Raw genomic sequence first — 11,911 nt, 5'->3', positions numbered from 1 at the left:
AATAAAAAGTGAAGCAGATTTAAAAGGGAATGCTAATTTGCACTACATTTGCAAGTATGTTTTTTCTTCTCTTTTTTTTTACCTTTTCCATTCTACCCTTTCTTTTTCCTGGTCTATGCTCGTTCTTGACACCTTTCTATTTCTCTTACGTTCTTCCCTTCCCTCTTTTACATTCTTCCCTTCCCTCTCTTAGCCATTTTCTTTTTCTTTATTGTTCTATTCTCTTCTACTTTGCATTTATCTTTCCAATTCCCAATGTTTCAACCACTTTCTCTTCTGTTCTCTTCCCTTTTACCAGTCATTCCCATAACCTTTTATATCATTTGATGATTGGTATTATCTGGGTTTTCCCATCTGTCCCACTGTTGGTATTTTGTATACCAAGACCTCGTTTATAAAAGCAAAACTCAGAGAAAAGGCTATTCAAATAAGTGAGGTTATTTATTAGACAAAGACAAACAAGACAAGAGTTTTGCCTAGGAAGTTGTCACAACCACACCACAGCATAGTACTTAAGTGTGACAGGAGAACTTCCCAAAGACACTCCTCTTACAACAAGCTTTTATACCTTTACAGAGCATTTACCATAAGCGCAAATGGTACACGGAAATACCATACATGGTCAAAAGCCCTCCTTCTATATTAGAAGGCATGTAAGCTTACTATAGTAAATATTGAAATACCTGTTACATCATTTTATGTTTCCCTGATTCCAATATACACAAACCTTAAAATTTATGTCTTCTAGTTTGAGACAGGATGGGTGTTTGCAGTTCTGAAGCAACACTTCTGTATCTACCTATTATTTGACTTCTGTCTGCAGAGTCTTGACCTTTGGTCAGCATGTCATTGTATGATCACCTGAGACCACTATCATCAGCCTTCCCTTCCCCCTGTCAGGGAGCCGGGAGCTCCCTCCAGGGAGGTTGTCTGGATCAAGGAGGAAGCCCTCTTGAGGGAACAAGGTCGCGGTATCCAAAGGGTTAAACGGAGAATAGTCAGGATCAGGCAAGAGTTCACAGGCAGGCAGAATACAATCAAAGTCCAAAGTCCAGGCAAAGGGTCAGGATACAAGGCAGGAACAATATTAGGCAATAAGGCACACAGGGAACCCAGGATATGCTTCAGGAAAGTAATCCTATTCTTGGGCGCCATTCTGGCGTCTAGTTGGAGTTTTTATTTCAAATTTGGCGCCATTCTGACGTCATTGACGCTCTTTGCGCCGACGTCGGCGCGCTGACGTCATCGGCCCGGCGCCGCTACCCACGTGGCGGCCATGGGCGCCGCCATTTTGGGAGCGACGCCGGCGAAGATGGACGCGCCGCCCGGAGCTCCTGGGCCTGCTCCGGGCGGCGATCGTTACAGTACCCCCCCCCTCACGGGGGGCCCTCTGGACCACCAGGACTTGGCTTCTGGGGAAACTTGGAATGTGAACTCCCTCACCAGACGAGGAGCGTGAACATCACGGTGTCCTTCCCAGGAGCATTCTTCAGGGCCAAAGCCCTTCCACTGAATGAGGTACTGAAGGGACCTCTGGAGATTCTGGAGTCTAGGATTTTCTCCACCTCGTACTCGAGTTGACCCTCCCACTGAGATGGCAGGAGGAGGAGACTGACCGCCAGAGAACCGGTTGGTGATTGGCGGGTTTCACCAGAGACACGTGGAACACGTTGGGGATTCTCATCTCTGGTGGAAGCTGGAGTCTGACAGCCACAGGTTGATTATCTCCAAGATGGGAAATGGTCCCACGAATTTTGGACCCAACTTGGGAGATGGTATCTTCACCGGATATTCCTGGAAGAGAGCCAGACATTATCACCCACCTTGTAGAGAGGAGAGGATCTTCGACGACGATCCGCGAAAGTCTTATGAACAAGAGCACTCTCTCTAGGTTCAAACTTGGTCGCAGCCCAAATAGCAGACATATGGGCTGCGGAGTCGTCAGCGGTTCCGGGACGTTCAGATAGCACAAAGTCTTGGGGAAAAGCTTGAGGATGCTGACCATACACCGACATGAACGGAGACCTTCCTGTAGAGGAATGACAAGCATTATTATGAGCGAATTCCGCCCATGGGAGGAGATCAGACCAGTCATGCCTGGCAGAGGGATACGTGGTTCCTTCAGGAACTGCTCCAGGGCTTGGTTGACACGTTCAGGCTGCCCCATTCGTTTGCGGGTGGTATGCAGATGAAAACTGAAGAACAATTCCCAGGTCTTTGCATAAGGAACGCCAGAACTTGCAGTAAACTGGGTGCCTCTATCGGAGACGATCTCCACCGGGGAAACCATGCAGGCGGAAGATGTACTGGATAAAAGCTGGGACAACTCCACCGCAGAGGGCAACTTCTTCAGAGGGATGAAATGGGCCATTTTGGAGAAGCGATCAATAACAACCCAGATCACAGTATTCCCACCGGAGGGAGGAAGTTCGACAATAAAGTCCATAGAGAGGTGCGTCCATGGACGAGAGGGTACCGGCAAAGGCTGTAACAACCCACTGGGGCGGGAATGGCTAGGCTTAGAAGTGGCGCAGACATTACAAGCAGCCACAAAGTCCTTTACATCCTTGCGGATATCAGGCCACCAGACTAGGCGCCTCAAGAGTTCAAGGGTCTTAGCCGAACCAGGATGTCCAGCTTGCCTGGAGCAGTGGGTTGTTGCAGGATGGCCAGGCGAAGTTTCTAGAGGGACGAAGGCCATGCCAATCGGAGTATCTGGAGGAGCCGAGGACTGCCCAGCCAGAATCTGGTCGGCAAATTGGGGATACAGAGAGGCAATGATCTTGACTGGTGGAATGATTGGTTCCTGTCTCTCAGGGTCACGGTCCACCGGAGTGAAGCTACGAGACAAGGCGTCGGCCTTCAGATTTTTGGAACCTGGGCGATAAGTCAAAACAAAGTTAAATCGGGAAAGAAAAGGGCCCACCTGGCTTGTCTGGGATTTAGCCTCTTGAGGGACTGTATGAACTCCAGATTCTTGTGATCAGTGAAAATCTGGACAGGAATTTCAGAACCCTCCAGGAGGTGACGCCATTCTTCAAGGGCAAGCTTGACTGCCAAGAGTTCTCGATTCCCGACGTCCATAGTTCTGCTCTGCGGATGAGAACTTCTTGGAGAAAAACGCACAGGGGTGCAATTTTCCATCAGAGGAATGTCTCTGAGACAGGATAGCTCCGGCTCCGACTTCAGAAGCATCAACTTCGATGCAGAAGGTAGGGCAGGATTGGGGATGTCGAAGAACAGGAGCGGACGTGAAGGCCTCTTTCAAGGACTGAAAGGCTTCTATAGGCAGATGGAGGCCACAGGCTGGGTTTACCCCCTTTTCGGATGAGGGCCAGGATAGGTGCAATGCGGGAAGAGAACCCCCGGATGAACTGTCGATAATAATTAGCAAATCCGATGAATCTCTGGATTGCTTTGGTACTCAGTGGGAGAGGCCACTCCTGGATGGCCGACACTTTCACGGGGTCCATCTCAAATCCCTCTGGAGAGATAATGTATCCTAGGAAGGGGATCTTGGATACCTCGAAAACACACTTCTCCAACTTGGCGAAGAGAGAGTTCTTCCTCAGACGAGAGAGTACCTCCTTCACCTGGGAGCGATGACTTTCAAGGTCCTTGGAAAAGATCAGGATGTCGTCCAAGTATACGACTACGAACCTTCCTAGGAGATCTCGGAACACATCATTCACAAACTCCTGGAAGACGGCAGGGGCATTGCATAGGCCGAAGGGCATAACGAGATATTCATAGTGCCCATCCCGAGTGTTGAATGCCGTCTTCCATTCGTCACCCTCCCGGATGCGAATGAGGTTGTAGGCCCCCCGGAGATCCAACTTGGAGAAAATCTTGGCCCCTTTCAGCTGGTCAAAGAGCTCGGCAATCAGGGGCAGAGGGTATCTGTTTTTCACGGTGATCTTATTCAGACCCCGATAGTCTATACAAGGCCGAAGGCCTCCGTCCTTCTTCTCCACGAAGAAGAACCCAGCCCCTGCAGGAGAGGTAGAAGGGCGGATAAACCCCCGCTGGAGATTTTCTTGGATGTACTCCTTCATAGCGGTAGTCTCTGCAGGAGAGAGAGGGTAGGTGCGCCCTCTGGGGGGCATAGCTCCAGGCAGGAGTTCAACCGGACAGTCGTAGGAGCGATGTGGGGGAAGGAACTCTGCAGACTTTTACAAAACACATCGGAAAATCCCTTGTAAGTGGAGGGCAAAGTCTTTAATTCCGCAGAGGAGACATTCACCTTCTCGAGGGGTTTTGGCGGAAGGCAATGTTGCAGGCAAAATAAACTCCAACGAGAGATCTGCCCAGTGGACCAGTCTATGGTGGGGTTATGCAGACGTAACCATGGAAGACCCAATATCACTGGAGTAGAAGGACAGGGGATGATGAAGAATGAAAGTTTTTCTTGATGCAGCGCCCCAACTTGTACAGATAGTTCCGCCGTGAACTTTGTGACGAATTCAAACTCCAGGGGTTTGTCATCTATGGCAGTGATTCGCAGGGGAGAAGACAATGGAAGCAGAGGAATCTTCATGCGTTCGGCAAAAAGGCATCCATGAAATTGCCATCCGCTCCGGAGTCGAGGAAGGCCCTTTCGAAGATAGACTTACTTGCCAGGTGAATCTGCAAAGGAAGGAGAAGCCTGCGTGAATTTTCTTGATACTTCTCCAGAGAACCTCGAGTGATGCCCCCTACATAAGAAACCTGAGACATACCTTGGGGTACAAAACTCTTGGCTTTGGCAGGACAGGCGTTGGCAAAATGGGAATGCCCACCACAGTATAAACAGAGACCTGCCATACGTCTTCGGAGTCTTTCCTGCTCGGAGAGGCGAGTCTTTCCTACTTGCATGGGTTCCTCCAAGGGAGACGTCGACACATGGGTCACAGGAACAGCGGGTGTTTGCAGAATCGGCCTTTGAAAGCGAGGGGCCAACATGGGAGAAAATCGTCTACTGCGCTCTCTCTCCACCTGGTGCTCTCTGAGACGAGTGTCCACCTTAACGGATAGAGCGATCAACCCTTCCAGGGTGTCAGGAGTCTCTCTGGAGACGAGATCATCTTTGATGCGGATGGATAGGCCTTGGTAGTATACAGCCTTGTAAGCGTCATCACACCAGGAAGTCTCCGCCATCAGTGTTCGGAAGTCTATAGCATACTCATTGACACTGCGGCTTCCTTGCCGGAGCTGCAAGAGACGGGCAGGGGCGTTCGTAACCCGACCTGGAGCATCAAAGACTATACGAAAAGATTGGAGAAAGTCTTTAACATCAAAAGTCAGCGGGGAATTCTTCTCCCAAAGAGACGTTGCCCACTCCAGTGGCTTGCCTTCCAATCGAGACATCACATACCCCACCTTGGAACGCTCGCTTGGAAACTGTGTGGGTTGGAACTCAAATTGAATTTGGCATTGCGTGGCAAATCCCCTGCAGGCTTGTGGGTCCCCACTGAAACGAGGGGGAGGTGGAATGCGAGGCTCACCTGTCGGGTAGCTTGTGTTCGTGGGGGCTGCCGCCATGGGGGGATCCCCAGTAGGTGGAGCAGTGGAGGACGCAGAAGGCACTTGAGCCAGCAGGACATCGAGTGCTTGCCCAATGCGAACCTGCTGGTTTTCGTAGTCCTCCATGCGGGATGCCAGTCCGCGGAGCGCTCGTCCGACATGAGGTGTGGCTTCCTCAGAAGGATCCATGGCCCAAGAATAATGTCAGGGAGCCGGGAGCTCCCTCCAGGGAGGTTGTCTGGATCAAGGAGGAAGCCCTCTTGAGGGAACAAGGTCGCGGTATCCAAAGGGTTAAACGGAGAATAGTCAGGATCAGGCAAGAGTTCACAGGCAGGCAGAATACAATCAAAGTCCAAAGTCCAGGCAAAGGGTCAGGATACAAGGCAGGAACAATATTAGGCAATAAGGCACACAGGGAACCCAGGATATGCTTCAGGAAAGTAATCCTATTCTTGGGCGCCATTCTGGCGTCTAGTTGGAGTTTTTATTTTCAAATTTGGCGCCATTCTGACGTCATTGACGCTCTTGCGCCGACGTCGGCGCGCTGACGTCATCGCCCGGCGCCGCTACCCACGTGGCGGCCATGGGCGCCGCCATTTTGGGAGCGACGCCGGCGAAGATGGACGCGCCGCCCGGAGCTCCTGGGCCTGCTCCGGGCGGCGATCGTTACACCCCCTTATCTGCCTTAGGTCTGGCCTTTGTATGTACCAGGACAAGGGGTCTTGATCTTTAATTTATATTAATAGTCCTAAATACCAGCCATTACCCGTCATGGAATAGGGTGTTCTCAATATTCTATTGTTAATATCATTATTTTATTGTCATTCCCCTCTTGAGGCGTCTCTGTACGCCTCATATTAGCATATGGGTAAGAGGGGGCCCCTGAGAACGAGGGAGGCTTGTTATAATTAAGACAGTGGCTTTTGAGCTATAGTTCTTTACTTTGGTAGTACAAGTACAGAAGTGCAGCTGAAAACTGGTTATGAAATAGAGCAGTGAGATAGGGGTCGAACTGTACTTCCTGCTCCAGGAAATGTCTTGGTCAAGTGATGTTGGTAACAAGTAAAACTAACAATAATGAGTATATATGTAAGTATATAGGTGCAACATTTATAACATATATATAACATATATATATCATTCTAAGCATATGATACTTTAAAATATTTGCATATGAACAAAACATAATTCTAATGATTCTAATGATAATATATAATAAAGATCATAATGCAACTTTTAAACAGAAGGTCTTTTTTTTTTCCTTTCTCTTCAAACCTCCCCCATATCCAACTAATATAAGCTTTACCTTATATATGCAGATCAAATGAGCTCAGAAACTGGGGAGGAGATACAGTAACTTATGACCTGAAGCATAATACTTACAAGTAAATATAGACTAAGTACCAATACTAGGACTATTAGGATAGACCTAAAGAAACTTCCAATTAAGTTGTTTAACCAGCTGTAAACATTATCTAATCATCTGAAATAACTAAACCCTTCTTTAGAAATATTATACTTATTGTTGCATCTCTAAAACCTTGTCTATATGGCTTTTTATTTATTTGGATAACCTCTATATTCACAGCTATGAACACAATTTTACCTTTGTTGTTTTTATGACTGATCTATAAGTAAACATACAGAGAAACCACTTCATTATCACACTTCCATTTTTTCTTTTTCACACAATTTAACTATAACATATTCAATACTGTATGAAACTAAAACTAAAAATAACCCGCTTCAGTATCAGTCCATCCGTTCATCATGGCTGTGGATAGGCATATGAAGAAATAATACAGTAGTCTTGTACAGTTTTAAGAGTTCATAATCAGTCCATGGATCCAATATCACAGATCTGAATGGCAAACTGCTCTTTGTATGCATGCAGAATTTCCTTCAATGTGTGCTGTGATCAATGATCGCTGGTCTATTTAAAAAGGATTGAGATATAGTGGATAATCTCAACAGCTACTGATGTAGTTTTGCTTGTAAATCAGATCATCAACCTGGAAACAAAAAGAAAATGTGACAATATCTGCTGCTCTCTCGAAATACTGACCTGAGTAACCAAGTGTGTTATAATGAAGCTGTACAAACTGTCAGTAATGAGAAGTCATTGTATATTTATGATGTGTGAAGGACGTTTGTTTTTTTTGTGGTTAATTCAAATGGAGAAAAGTCCACAACACCTGATAGGATTGTTGCAGAGAATTGACAGGGCAGCTGGGAGTAAATCCAACCAAATACTGCCAGTAATTGTGCTGCTGGAAGTGGGATGGTACAAAGACACATAACTCCACTTAATATCAGTGTAATTTGCAAATACTATTACTACTACTAATAGGTTCTTTTTATGACTTCCATTGTCTAAGACAATGAACTGGGGAATACCGTGTCTGGGGAAAATGTCATTGTGTAAACTGACAAATACAACCTGTGATGTTTCTTTCTTATAACAGAACAAATGGGGATCAATCATTACTAGGAAATACATTTAACAAATCCCCTCTAGTAACACATTTAGCATAGATGATTTTTTCTCTACTGCAGCAGCGGCACAAGCACATATGCTGCACTCTCATGAACTGAAAATGTATTAAATAAAAAATAGTAACAAAAGCAGAACCCACACAGCAGAACCCACAATACAATACTCCCCTCTTGTTAAGTTGCAACTGCAGCACAACAATATTTAATAACAAACACATGAAACAATAGATTCATATCTGAAGAATAATCAAAAAAGTTAACCTGTACCAAAGAGTAAATCGGGTATGTGTCCAAACTGCATCAAGTTTACCTTCATGTGGGTCAAACGTTCCAGCGTTAGGAGAAGCAGAAACAAAAATACAGATGAATATGAAATGGCAAAGTCAAAAATAACATTAGCTTTAGTTAAAAGATCCTGACCCAGCCAATTGACAGGCAGACAGGAAGTTACAAAACAGTGAGAAAAGTTAAGTATTTGAAATATTATGCAACTGAGAATTGTGGGAATTGGAGTTAGCATTGAACTGGTGTTTACGTTTACGACATTCTTGGAACAAATGCCCTGGTTTATTACAGTTCCAGCAGGTAAAATTTTTCCTGTAATTGTTCCTACAATGAACAAGATTTCCTCTAAAAGGGTGTTGTAAAATTGATGCACCATTAAGTCTTCGGACTTCAGTGTTAGGGTGCCTTGGTGTTTGACCATGACCATGATTTATTTGGTCGTCAGGACTTTTGCTTTCAGAATATTCAGCAGAATTACTACTTTTAGTAAGCTTAAGGTGTACTAAAACATTAGCCCAATAAGAATCTTCATTACTAGGGCTTACTGGGGGCTGCATTGTCTGTGGAACCAAAAGTTCTGAGACTGTGTAACCCTGTGCCACTCTAAGGTTGCCAATAGGCATATTTAAGATGGCATTTAATTGCTCTTGAGCATCCATATTAAGGATTTGGGTAATGGCTTGATGAGCAAGGAGCAGAGAATAGATGTAATGGCTCAGCTAAAGCATATGTGGGAGGTATCAACTTTTTATTGGTTGGCATAAGCCTGCTAGATCTAATGGCATGCAATGTGTATAGTAAAATATTTTTGTCCTTACACTTATGCTTTGTCTGTTATAACAGCCTTTCAAGTTCTAAAGGGAAGAATACTATAGTTTTCTGGCCAGGAATACTCAGAATTCTGTCCCACTTATCCCTTCTGCTGTTACACTTAACAAGGGCTTTAAAACTTAGAGCACTCCTCTATAATAGCTAGGAGGATGTTTTAGATGTTATAACCCATTGGAACTTAGTTTTGTCAGATAACAAATAATACTTAATTTCAAATAGAAAAAGAGTTACCAATTTAATCCATAAAGACAAAATAAAAGTAAAGTTAGTTTGAGAACACTTAAAGAGACAATTGAAGTGTATTATCTTTATTCATGAGTAACTCATTTATAAAGAGAAATACACAAGAGAACTACAATTACTATGAGAATAATAACAAAGAAGACAATGTTAGTTACAGACACAGAGAACAAATATTACAATTGGTCCCTATTAAAGCTCATAACATTAAAGAGAACAAAAACAGTATGTATTCATTACAGACACATCAAATTCATATAACCGTCAAGTCCAGTCAAGTCAAGTCCTGTTTCAGACATGCAGATACACATAAGCTACAACCTATATACAATGTAAGAATTCAAAAAATATAGCAGCAAGCTATTATTACATTAGTTTATAAAAACAGACAGGGGAAACAAACATACATATAGACTCAGACAGGGGAGACAAACATATATATAGACTCAAGTCACCTGCAGGAAAATGGTTTTCACACTCCACCCACTAAAAGAATTCCCTTTAGAAAACCTAGTTTTCCAAACTCTGGCCTGTTAGGTCGCCCTCTAAGCAGGAAACGCAGAGAATTCCTGAACTGCGAACAGACTCTGTGAAAGAGCCACGAATCCCTTATGGGCGATGTCACACAAATTACAAATTATACTACATTTATTCACACACCAGGCTGATTCTGGGAGTGGAATCCAGTTTCAACCTCAAGCATACAATACAACAATCAAGGATCCTTTTCATTCATCAATCAGCAAACACGTGTAATTTCTATTTCAAGATGTTTTTAGACTAGTCAACCTTTTCATGATAAGGAATAAGATACATATAAAGAACAAAAAAAAAAAAGTAAGGAAAAAAGCCTACTCTTATCATGAAAAGCAAACAACAGTTGACAAAACAAGAAACAAAGAAGAAAGAAAGAAGAAAACATGTATACTCACTTCATGGAGTCTTCTGCAGGATTACTTACATTAAAGTCTCTTTAGACCACTGGCTCACTTCATCAGTCGTTTAACAACCGGCTTATACTTTCATCAGTGTCCCTCTTGGATCACTGGCTTACTATCACGTCTGGGTCACCATATAATGTTGGTATTTTGTATACCAAGACCTCGTTTATAAAAGCAAAACTCAGAGAAAAGGCTTTTGAAAAGAGTTTTGCCTAGGAAGTTGTCACAACCACACCACAGCATAGTACTTAAGTGTGACAGGAGAACTTCCCAAAGACACTCCTCTTACAACAAGCTTTTATACCTTTACAGAGCATTTACCATAAGAGCAAATGGTACATGGAAATACCATACATGGTCAAAAGCCCTCCTTCTATATTAGAAGACATGTAAGCTTACTATAGTAAATATTGCAATACCTGTTACATCATTTTATGTTTCCCTGATTCCAATATACACAAACCATAAAATATATGTCTTCTAGTTTGAGACAGGATGGGTGTTTGCAGTTCTGAAGCAACACTTCTGTATCTACCTATTATTTGACTTCTGTCTGCAGAGTCTTGACCTTTGGTCAGCATGTCATTGTATGATCACCTGAGACCACTATCATCAGCCTTCCCTTCCCCCTTATCTGCCTTAGGTCTGGCCTTTGTATGTACCAGGACAAGGGGTCTTGATCTTTAATTTATATTAATAGTCCTAAATACCAGCCATTACCCGTCATGGAATAGGGTGTTCTCAATTTTCTATTGTTAATATCATTATTTTATTGTCACCACCCCTACAAAAAGGAGTTCGAAGGGGGGTGTCTGCTACAAATACTAAACATACACCTTAATTTATATATACAACTTCAGGAAATATAACCGTACAGTAGTGCAAGGAGCTTATTTTTCCTTATTTCTCATAACTAGTTTCCTCACTGTGAGACGCAAGAATTTACATACCATATGGTCTGGCTAAAACAAAATGTTGTTCCCAGATTATTTTAAGATTTAGAACATGAGATATTTGCTAAGCAGCCACGTGGAATGGAGTATGTTTCCTGCCTAACTTAAATTATTAAAAAAAATGTGATTTTATGAAAGGCATTGGCAAGCCCCAGGAAATGCAAATGAAATATTGGTTGTTGGTGGGAGATCATCTGGTGGGACACAGTTGCAATTATTTTGCTTATTGGGTAAACTTCTCTGATTTTGGAATATTTATCCATTCTAACCATGGTATGTGTGTATGCCAGATTTGTTATGGCCAGTAAATTCTGGTTTCCTATAATTTTCACTTTTAGAGCGTACTTGATAAAAATGTTCTTTAGAACCTGAAGAAGCCACCTATAATGTTCAATGCATGAAGGAAAGTGTTTGAAAGCTAGAGCATACAAACAAAAAGTTTCCACTGCGAGGCAAATTTAGTCATTTTGAGTTTTGAAACAAATTTAATCAGGAAATAAAAAAGTTTATTAAATTATATAATTTTTTCACATTTGCCATCATATTTATTAAAACTTGAACCAGAAAAACTGGCTTGCATTTATTCTCAGATAGAAACAATTGCAGAGAAAAATCTACATGTTCCAAGGGTCCGTTCTGTAATTTGGATCTCCTTAAAGGGAT

The sequence above is a fragment of the Xenopus laevis genome, chromosome 8L (assembly GCF_017654675.1).
Source record: "Xenopus laevis strain J_2021 chromosome 8L, Xenopus_laevis_v10.1, whole genome shotgun sequence".
Lineage (NCBI taxonomy): Eukaryota > Metazoa > Chordata > Amphibia > Anura > Pipidae > Xenopus > Xenopus laevis.
This window is presented reverse-complemented; position numbering follows the sequence as displayed.